Source organism: Arachis ipaensis, chromosome B10, assembly GCF_000816755.2.
Source record: "Arachis ipaensis cultivar K30076 chromosome B10, Araip1.1, whole genome shotgun sequence".
In the NCBI taxonomy this organism is placed as follows: domain Eukaryota; kingdom Viridiplantae; phylum Streptophyta; class Magnoliopsida; order Fabales; family Fabaceae; genus Arachis; species Arachis ipaensis.
Genome location: NC_029794.2, coordinates 71224482 through 71235649, shown reverse-complemented (window position 1 = coordinate 71235649; position 11168 = coordinate 71224482). Strand labels below are relative to the sequence as shown.

The 11168-nt window shown below is 37.2% G+C and overlaps 1 protein-coding gene across 2 annotated transcripts in view; it reads right to left on the bottom strand.

The window, feature by feature from the left end:
- LOC107622913 (2-hydroxyisoflavanone dehydratase) overlaps positions 6011-11168 on the bottom strand; it is a 13161-nt gene continuing 8003 nt past the window's right edge. Inside the window, exon 2 of one of the 2 annotated variants that reach the window (XM_016324989.2) lies at positions 6011-6279. The gene's annotated coding sequence lies outside the window, so the exon portion shown is untranslated. Of the gene's footprint in view, positions 6286-11168 lie in introns of both variants that reach the window. The other variant, XM_016324988.2, reaches the window with a different exon arrangement.

Below are 11168 nucleotides of genomic sequence, written 5' to 3'. Positions count from 1 at the left end.
TTATCCTCTCATCAATGATCATGTGAAGTCATAAAAACAACTGCAGAATTAAAGCAAAATGAAAAATAGCATAAAAAATAGCACACCCTGGAGGACAGACTTACTGGCGTTTAAACGCTAGTAAGGATAGCAGAATGGGCGTTTAACGCCCAGCCTAGTAGCATTCTGGGCGTTAAATGCAGAATGGACAGCACTCTGGGCGTTTAACACCAGAAAGGGGTGTCTGGCATCTGGCTGGCGTTAATCGCCTGAAAGGGGCAGCAGACTGGCGTTTAACGCCAGGAAAGGTAGCAGAGCTGGCGTTTAACGCCAGGAAAGGTAGCAGAGTTGGCGTTTGAATGCCAGAATGGTGCAGGGAGCAGAATTCCTTGACACCACAGGATTTGTAGACCCCACAGGATCCCCACCTATCCCACCTTTTCTTCTCTCCTCTTCACACCTCTCCATAACACTCTTCCCCAAATACCCTTGACCAATCACGTCAATATCTCTTCCCCAAACACCATTCACCTATCAAATCCTACCCTCTTCCCCATATCCTCTTCACCACTAACATCCATCCATCATAAACCCCACTACCTCACCATTCAAATTCAAACCATTTCCCTCCCAAACCCATCCCTTCTTGACCAAATTCCCTCTCTCTCTTACCCTATAAATACCCCTCCTCACTACCTTCGATTTCACACATCATACACACTACCACCCCCTTGGCCGAAACCACTACTCCCTCCATCTCCTCCATTTTTTATTCTTCTACTCTTTTTTTTCTTCTTTTGCTCGAAGACGAGCAAACCTTTTATGTTTGGTCTGGAAAAAGCTAAGCTTTTTTGTTTTTCCCTAACCATCAATGGCACCTAAGGCCGGAGAAACCTCTAGAAAGAGGAAAGGGAAGGCGATTGCTTCCACCTCCGAGTCGTGGAAGATGGAGAGATTCATCTCAAAGGTCCATTAAGACTACTTCTATGAAGTTGTGGCCAAGAAAAAGGTGATTCCCGAGGTCCCCTTCAAGCTCAAAAAGAGTGAATATCCGGAGATCCGACATGAGATTCAAAGAAGAGGTTGGAAAACTCTCACTAACCCCATTCAACAAGTCAGAATCTTAATGGTTCAAGAGTTCTATGCCAATGCATGGATCACTAAGAACCATGATCAAAGTGTGAACCCGAACCCAAAGAATTGGCTCACAATGGTTCGGGGGAATTACTTGGATTTCAGTCCGGAAAATGTGAGGTTGACATTCAACTTACCAATGATGCAAGGAGATCCTCACCCTTTCACTAGAAGGGTCAACTTTGATCAAAGGTTGGACCAAATTCTTATGGACATCTTTGTGGAAGGAGCTCAATGGAAGAGAGACTCAAGAGGTAAGCCAGTTCAACTAAGAAGGCTTGACCTCAAACCCGTGGCTAGGGGATGGTTGGAGTTCATCCAACGCTCTATCATTCCTACTAGCAACCGTTCTGAAGTTACAATAGACCGGGCTATCATGATCCATAGCATCATGAATGGAGAGGAAGTAGAAGTTCATGAGATCATATCCCTAGAACTCTAGAAGGTGGCGGACAAGCCCTCCACTTTGGCAAGGTTAGCCTTCCCCCATCTCATTTGTACCCTATGCAATTCAGCTAGAATTGTCATAGAGGAAGACATCCTCATTGAAGGAGACAAGCCCATCACTAAGAAGAAGATGGAGCAAACAAGAGAGCCCACTCATGGACCTCAACAAGAGCATGAGGAAGTTCTTCATCTAGAAATCCCTGAGATTCCTCAAGGGATGCATTTTCCTCCACAAAACTATTGAGAGAAAATTAACACCTTCTTAGGAGAACTGAGTTCTAACATGGAGCAACTAAGGATGGAGCACCAAGAGCATTCCATCCTCCTCCATGAAATTAGAGAAGACCAAAGAGCCATGAGGGAGGAGCAATAAAGGTAAGGAAGAGACATAGAGGAGCTTAAGCACTCCATAAGATCTTCAAGAGGAAGAACTAGCAGCCATCACTAAGGTGGACCCGTTCTTTAATTTACTTGTTTTTATTTTTCTATTTTTTTTCGAATTCTATTCTTTATGTTTTGTCTATGTTTGTGTCTTTATTACATGATCATTAGTGTCTAGTGTCTATGTCTTAAAGCTATGAATGTCCTATGAATCTGTCACCTTTCTTAAATGAAAAAAATGTTTCTAACTACAAAAGAACAAGAAATGCATGGTTTCAAATTTTATCTTGAAATTAGTTTAATTATTTTGATGTGGTGGCAATACTTTTGTTTTTCTGAATGAATGCTTGAACACTGCATATTTTTGAATTTGTTGTTTATGAATGTTAAAATTGTTGGCTCTTGAAAGAATAATGAAAAAGGAAAAATGTTATTGATAATCTGAAAAATCAAAAAATTAATTCTTGATGCAAGAAAAAGCAGTGAAAAGCTTGCAAAAAAAAGAGAAAAAAAAGAAAAAAATATGCGAAAAAAAAGAAAAAAAATAGAAGAAGAAGAAAAAGAAAAAGCAAGCAGAAAAAGCCAATAACCCTTTAAACCAAAAGGCAAGGGTAAAAATGATCTAAGGCTTTGAGCATTAATGGATAGGAGGGCCCACAGGAATAAAATCCTGGCCTAAGTGGCTAAACAAAGCTGTCCCTAACCATGTGCTTGTGGCATGAAGGTGTCAAGTGAAAAGCTTGAGAAAGCTAACAACAAAAGAAAGCTTGTTGGGAGGCACTCAAAACAGGGGACATCAACTTACTCTTCTTTTCCCGTGAGGTCATTCCTCTTAACCAACTGGAAGAAGAGGAAGAAAGTTGAGAACAACATGTCAAGCTAATGATATTAAAAGAGCGCTTGTTAGGAGGCAACCCAACCGTAGGTAATATTTCCTTTCTTTGCTTTTTTTATTTTCAATAATTTGACATATGATTGCATTCTAAGTTTGGTGTTGCCATGCAACAATTTGATTTTCAATCTTCACTGGATACTTGCATCAATTCCAAGTGAAAGTGTCACACTAAGTTTGGTGTGCCACTTATCTCTCATGCAATGTATCATGCACACCCCATTTGTTTATGCAATCACATTATCTCTGTTTTTACTGCTTGTGCCTTTATTGTATCCTTAATTTTTCTTGCTTAAGCACATGCATTACTCACACTCCATTGTTTAAGACATTCATGACCCATCATAGACCCCATCACCACTGTTTTAATTGTTGCTTGAGGATAAGCAATCATTCTAAGTTTGGTGTGGGAAGGGGAAGAATAGGACGAAAAGGACAACAACAATGAAGATGAACTACAAGGTGGTAATGTTTCTTTTTCCTCTTACTTATTTCTAGCACTTTAAATTGCATGATTGTTTTCTAATTTCTCTGTATGCATATGTGTTGTGAATAAGCATAGCTTGATTGCTGAATTATAACATGTGCTATGACATTATGACTACCATCTTGAGTTTTGTGAGTCGAAATAAGTGAGTAATCATGATCATAAATAAACAAGGTAATTAAAGAAGAAGTTATCATGAGCTTATAAGTATTGGGAAGATAGCATGATTATTGTTGCTCAATTGCATTGGAATTTATTTGATTGAAGTTTTCATCTAGGACATTTTATGAAATTTTTGAAATCATGAAAACCTTGAAGAAGCAAATGCAAATAAGGCAAGAAAAGAAAAGGGAAAGAATGAGAAAGCTGAAGGCTCTGAGTACCAATGACAATTCAATTGTGAAGTACTTGTGGTGTTTATGTATCAAGCAAAAAGCTTGAAAATAAAACACTTAGAGACAAGGCTAGGCTCAAGTGTAAAATCACTCCCTCAAAGCTTAAGGCTCTGAGCATCAATGAGTAGAGAGTAAAGAAAAGAAACAAATGAGCTTAAAGAGTCCTCTAATTAAATGCTTGTGGTGCTTATGTATCAAGTGGTAATACTTGAAAATAAAGAATTTAGAGTCGTAGCTTTCAACAAATGGTGCAAAGCACCCAAGAAGCTAAGCTAAGAAAAGAATGAAAAGCTTGCTTCAAGGAAGGAACATAAAGAAAAAGATTTCATAAATTGAGCTAAATAGAAGCATCAATCATTTGAATCTCTTTTGTGATTGTAGCATGCATAAGAAACTAGCCAACCATGAACATAAAAATTGCCACCGTTCTCACCTTGGATTATCAAACTTTATTGCATGATTCTTTATTTGCTTGAGGACAAGCAAAGTTTAAGTTTGGTGTTGTGATGACTGCGCATCATGTTATGTTTTTCTATGTTTTTTCACCTTTAATTTTCATTAATCATGCTTAATTATTAAGTGTTTTTGTGCTTAAATCATAGATTACTTTCATCCCTTTGATTTTTATCTATTTTGTATAAAATGGTGGAAAAAGAAGCAAAAAGCACAAAAGAAAAAGAAGAAAAGAGTTTAAAAGCTGAAGCAGAGAAGATAAGAGAAAAAGCAGGGGAAAGCGCCTTTGGCGCTACGCTTTTTCTCAAAATCATTGCACAGCACAAGAGAGCACCTTTGGCGCTACATTACTCTTCAAGAGCGCTTGCGATAGAAGTTGCAAAATTCCGCTGGCGACGCGTACGCGTGGGTGACGCGTACGCGTGAAAGTGAAAATTTAGCTGGTGACACGTACGCGTGCGTGACGCGTACGCGTGGGTGACGCGTACGCGTGAAAGTGATGTTTTTGGAAGACCACACGTGGGCATGGATGAGGCGTACGCGTGGAAGAGCGCCCTCGGCGCGAACGCTACGCTCTTCTCAAGAGTGCTGACGACCACACGCACGCGTGGGTGATGCGTACGCGTGACCATTGCCAAAAAGCCTTATGACGTGCACGCATGGACGACGCGTACGCGTGGGTGCAAGAGCGCTACGCTTTCCTCAAAAATGCTACGCTAGCCTGGGAGCCTCATTTTTGCTCAATTAACTTCACTCCAAGTCCACTTAAACCTCAAGCAAGCAGAGCCCATTAACATCACTCAATCAAAGGCACAATAAGCATCTAGAATAGGAATTTTTATTCAATTGTAATTTTCTTTTCATTTTAGTTTGTATTTTAGGAGAGCCTATATAAAGGCCTCAGTTTCATAGAATTAAGAGACGGGAAAAAGGCTGGATTGAGGGAATTTCTGAGGGGGAGTCTTCGGACCCTCTCTGTTCACCATCATCTTCTTCTCTTTTCTTTCTTACTTATTAAATATTTTAGTTATGAATTACTAACTCTTTCCATAGGGGAAGAGAGCTCTATTGCTATTTGATTGATTAATTTGTTTTTATTCTTTTTCTTCTCTTCATCTCTCTTTGATTTACTTGAAGGATTTTCGTTCTTCATGCTTAGCATTCAATTATCTTGGAAAAGAGATTGAATGCAATTGGGTTTTATGGGAACCTTGGAAGAGGAAACGTAAAACCATGCTTGAAAATCCTTCTCACACTTAAGTAGATTTGGGTATGGATGGGATACGGTGACATTTAATCTCTCCATTATTTGGGTCTAAGAAAGTGTGTGGTATAATCAAGGACCAAGCTTCACCTCATCTCATGAGCAACTAGACCAAGGAATTGGCTATTGATCAAGATTGGAGAGATTGAGTTACCAAGGAATTGGGACTCAATCACTCATGATTGCCAAGAGGTTAATGAGTTGCATGATTGAAGATGAAATGAAATCAATTAATCTGGAGAATGCAATATCTCTTGATCCCAATGCTTATTTTATCTTTATTTCTTTTATTTACTTTATGGTTATTTACATTTTCTGTACTTTACATTTCCAGCACTTTACTTTCTTGTCCTTTATATTTACGTCATTTACTTTCCTGCACTTTATTGCTTTCCTTTACTTTCATGCAATTTACAATTCTGTTTGCTTATCACTCCAATATGAATCGTCTAACTAGGATAATCAATTAACTATTGTTTGCTTAATCCGTTAATCCTCGTGGGATTCGACCTCACTCTTGTGAGTTATTACTTGACGACAATTCGGTATACTTGCCGAAGAAATTCATTGTAGTGATATAGTGAAACTCCAATCATCAATAAGTATGATAGTCAAAAGGATACCAGCCGTAGCCCGCAGAGTTTAGGCCGACTAGTTAAATACAGACATGACAGAGTTTTTGATTTAAAATAGAATATGTATCCTGTCTCTCAAGTTTAGCCTCTAAGGCAACAAAGTATAAAGTACAAAAGTGAGAGTACTATAACAAAGTATCCAAAAGTACAAAAGATGATAAAAGATCCTCCGCTCCGTCCCCATCTTGCAATTCACCGAGGTGGGTTACCACCTACAATTGAAAAATAACAACAATATATGGTATGAGAATTGGAGGTTTTTGTATGGTAACAGTGCCCAATATGTAAGATATAAGGTTCTAGGACGCCAAAGGCAATCCTAAAACTTCACATAGCTTAAAATAAATAATTAACTTAAACCATAACAGGGTAATCTAAACTTAGAGAATTTCTAACTAATACCAAATCACACTGCTATATCCCACAGCCTTCACCAACCTACCCTCCACGCGATCCCATCGCCACCGCCTACCTAACCTCCTTACCACCAGTCAATCACAGATAATGCAAGCAAATAAAACACAAGTAGTATATATATGGCAGTTAAATCAACTAGCATTTAGGAATGTTATTCAAATAGGCATAACTAAAGTAATCAAAGCAAGCAAGCATGTAGAAGATGCATATGATGAATATCTATCCTATTTGGCTCATGATATCACTTGTCGGTTATAGTGCCAATCCCGACACAAAATCCAGTCGGCAACTGCCAGATTAGTCTCTCTGTTGCACATACTCAGGAGAAATAATTCCGAGGGATGAGTGCCGTATCACGATATCCATCAAAGGGTAACGTTCTGCGGGAGTGTGCCCAACCACCTTCCTCTAGATGCCATATGATTCCGTGGGATAATGCCCTACTACCTTGCAACCAGAGAGAAATGTGAGTGGGGAGCCCAGCTTCAACCCTTACATATCAACGTAGGCGGGAGACTACCTCAGCCCCTACGCCGGCACCGCTACCTCGACAAGTGGGAGACTGCCACAGCCCTTGCCCGAGGCGCATAGCCACTTACCAAATCAATGTATGTCACATGAGCGGAAGACTGCTACAGTTCTCACATCTGAACATAAGTGGGAGACTATCACAGCTCCTATGACAGAGAACAATTCATATCATAATCATATACTCAATCTCAAATATCACTGCTCATAGCACAAATCTGCTTATACTCATCTTTTTAGACATAATCATTCATGTTTCTCAAGTCATGGTCACCTCAACACTCTGCTCAGACACTCCAGCTATTCCATCCACATAACTTTCCAAGCCTAAATCACTGTCTTCTAAACCCATATATAAATTCACTAATCTCAAATCAAAACCCATCTATATTAGTCTTAGGGTCTAATTACTAGCCACAAGTCTTAATGAGAAGTTAAAGAAGTTTGGAAAGCTAGAAAACCCTTTAAAGAGAAGAAAACACATTTTTAGCAAAATAGGGGTCTTGCATACGCAAAACCTTGTACCGCATAAGCATGCCTTGAAATTTTGGGTGTCCACATATGCGGCACCCTGCTCGTGTGCGCAAGTGTTCCAACCCGAATAGAATGCTCATGTCGCGTGTAAAAATTCGCGTACGCAAGGGTAAAATTTGAACTTCCATGTACGCATGCAGTGCCCGCGTATGCGAGACTCCCATACAGTGAAGAATGCCCGCGTCGCATGCACTGTGTAACATACGCAACCTTTAGCAGACTTAAAAAAATTTAAAGCTGCAAAATTTTCAGATTTTTGCACTGAACATCAAAGGTTCATAACTTCCTCTACAAAATTCCATTTTTCTCAAAATTTATACCATTTTAAAGCTCTTAAAATTATAATTAAGTTAAAATAAAGATCACCAAATTTCAAAGTCTGAGGCTTAAGTTATGATCTGCCAAAGTTCAGTAAAAATAAGGTTTTACAAATTCTCTAGTTTCCAAAACTTCCAAAACCAAACTAATTCATATGCATTCTAAATCATGTCAAAACTCACCATTCAACACCCACAATCACATCCATATATTTCATCACTTACCATTCTATTTTTTCTATCATTTCCACACCTAATTTATCATTCAATTCACCAATTCCTCAATCAAATCTCAACAACCTTATTGATCAATAATATTCCATACATACAATCATCATTTATCATCATCATATTAACATTCCACCACAATCATATCTCAACCGTACCATTTATTCAACTTCCATCAACATGCATATAACACAATCACAATTTAAGCAACCATATAATCAATTCAATCCTATCCTATGGTCCACTAGTCTAAGTGTCTAGAAACATTACATATTACATAGAGGAAACCAAAACCATACCTTGGCCGATTTCCAATATGAACAAATTCACCAAATCTTGAATCCAATAAGCTTTTAACCACCAACACCACTTCCAATGCTCCCAATCAACTCCAAAAACACAATTTCAAGCTATACATACCAATATTACCACAATTAACACCTAGAGTTCATCAAATTCACAAATTCACAGGGGTAAAGAGGAATCTTACCTTTTCCAATGGTGTTTGGGCCATAAACCAATAGTAACCCACTATTGGATGGCACCTAAATAATCAAAACACAAAAATCTACTCAAAACCACAACCTATATTTTTGAAATTATTAGAGCTGAGGAATGCAGCAGAAATTTTGAGTTCTTACTTATAATGACTAGCTATAATTGACAGGCTCAGCAAGAGCTTTGCGTAGCCACAAACGGGACACAAATCGGAGCACTGTAGCTCAAGTTATAAGCAAAAGAGTGAGAGTGTGAATACTGTTTTAATGGTGGCTCTCTCTTCTCCCTCCCAACTTGGGCCCGATCCAACCCGTTAGCGTTTTTAGCCTGTTTGGCCTAATTTTAGGCCAAACCTTTGAAAGAGAATATTATTGTATAAGCTTTAGAATTGTCGTGGCACTTTGTTATCTTTTACTTTACGGTTTGAGATAAGGCTTAGGGTAATAGGGTGTTATATTTTAAAAGAGAATATTTGATTCTAATTCCTAGGATTGTAGCTAATTCTAGCGTTCTGCTCTTGATTCTTGTATTTGACACAAATTAATTAAACTAGATTATGAAAAATTGCCAAATGTGGCTTATATCTCATTCTAACATTATTTACATCAAAGGTAACAACTAGCAAGGTTTTCTTAAATTATTTTCATCTCTATTCAATATTTATTCATTAAGTTAAATTGAAAATTGTTCTTGATTCTTGTTTCTGACATTGTCTTAATTCTTCATTCATTAAGTTTGATTTGTTTTTATAGTTTTTGAGTTGAGTCTCTTCCTTTCTAATCTAGTTGTTGGGGATTAAAATATATTCAAATAGTTTTAGTTATTTTCTTTACATTGAGATTTGTATCTTTGCAGGGTGATGTGACCAATTAGTCTCCTATGCATGCTTGTGATTTTTTATTGTAGATAGCTAATTGCTCCATTGTAAGTGATAATTTCATTTCCTCGTGTAGAGTTAGAACCGTAAGGTAAAAGACTTAACTACTGAAGATACTCCTTCTTGCCGAGGATACAGAGCTTGTGTGTGAACCTAAAGACACCAAACTACCTTACGCTAAGTTGTCTGATCTCATGTGAAAAGATTGGTACTGCTGTGTATGATTGTATTTGGTTATATTTTGAGATTCTTCTTTATTTTAAACTAGCTATAGTTGATTATTTGACAGTGTGGCACTACTTTTTACAATGTTAAAATGATGAGTATAATGATTAATGAGTTATTTTTTAGCATTGTAAGATTTATGTTTGAATTGAGACTTTTTTCTTGTTGTTAAAATTGTTATTTGAAATTTGATCGGATTAAATCGAATTATTTTTTAAAAAAACTAAAATTTAAGTTTACTAGCAGATTTACCGAGGGACAAATCCGACAGTAAAATTATCGACAGAAAATTTTCGACGGTAATTAGTGACAAACAAAAAAATCTGCCACTAGTGAGGTTTATACCAACGGTATCTAGCAACTTTCTTGTAGTGTATCATTCCTTGTCTTAGAATGTACGCATCTTGTTTGCTTCACCTGTGTTTAGGGGTGGCAAAACGGATTAAACCCGTCGGGCCGACCCGCCGAACCCGCTAAAAAAGGCGGGTCGGACTAGGATTTGGAACCCGTCAAATTAAAATAATTAACTTTATTTATTTTATTTTACAATTTCGTATATATGTTCAAATTATGTGACTTATTTTTTAAAATAAAGATGGTTCTATTGACAAATATTATTTGAACAATTTTATTGAAGTTAAAAAAAAAAAGATAGTGAAAAAATTATATTATAATTTGATTATTGTTTATTTGTATTTAATTTTTTTAATTATTATTTTTTGGTTAATTTTAATTAATTTTATTTAAAAAGAACAGAGTCAAACGGGTTAGTCCGCCGACCCGCCAATCCGCCATAAAGTGGAACAGGCTAAAATTTTAAACCCACTTTAGTTGGTGGGGCGGGCCAGCCTGCTCCATTTATGGTGTGGGCCTAGGCGGGCGGGTCAGCCCGCTTTGCCACCCCTACCTGTGTTTATGTTTTTACATATTATCTTTTATGTTTTTAAGATAGGTCGGAAAAGAAAAAGACCCCGCCATCCCTGCTGATTTGCCAAAAGACTATTAAGGACGACCTAAAGAGTGAGAGTTAGGATATGGATACAAATGCGGCGGATGCACATGACGAATAACTTGATTGGGAAAGCTTCTGACCCTCGATCATAGTGAGCGCATAGTGGACTGTGTGACATTCAAGTGTGAGGAGAGGCTTAGAGCAACAATTTGGTTGTAAAAATGCTTTTTCCAAACACTTTCATATTTCACTTTTGTTATTACTATGTCTTTTAAATTTCATGTTAGCTATTTTATTACTTTGAGTTTTCTTTTAGTTTATATTACATCTTGTTTTGGTTTGTATATAAAAATATGTGTCTTGGATTTATTGAAAATTTTTAGAAATTAAGTACATACACGTGCATTAAATACTTGAACCATATGCATTTATTTTTTGAAATTATTTTTTTCTTTTTTTTGTTTTTTTAATACATACATTTTATATATATATATATATATATATATATATATATGTATTAAAAAA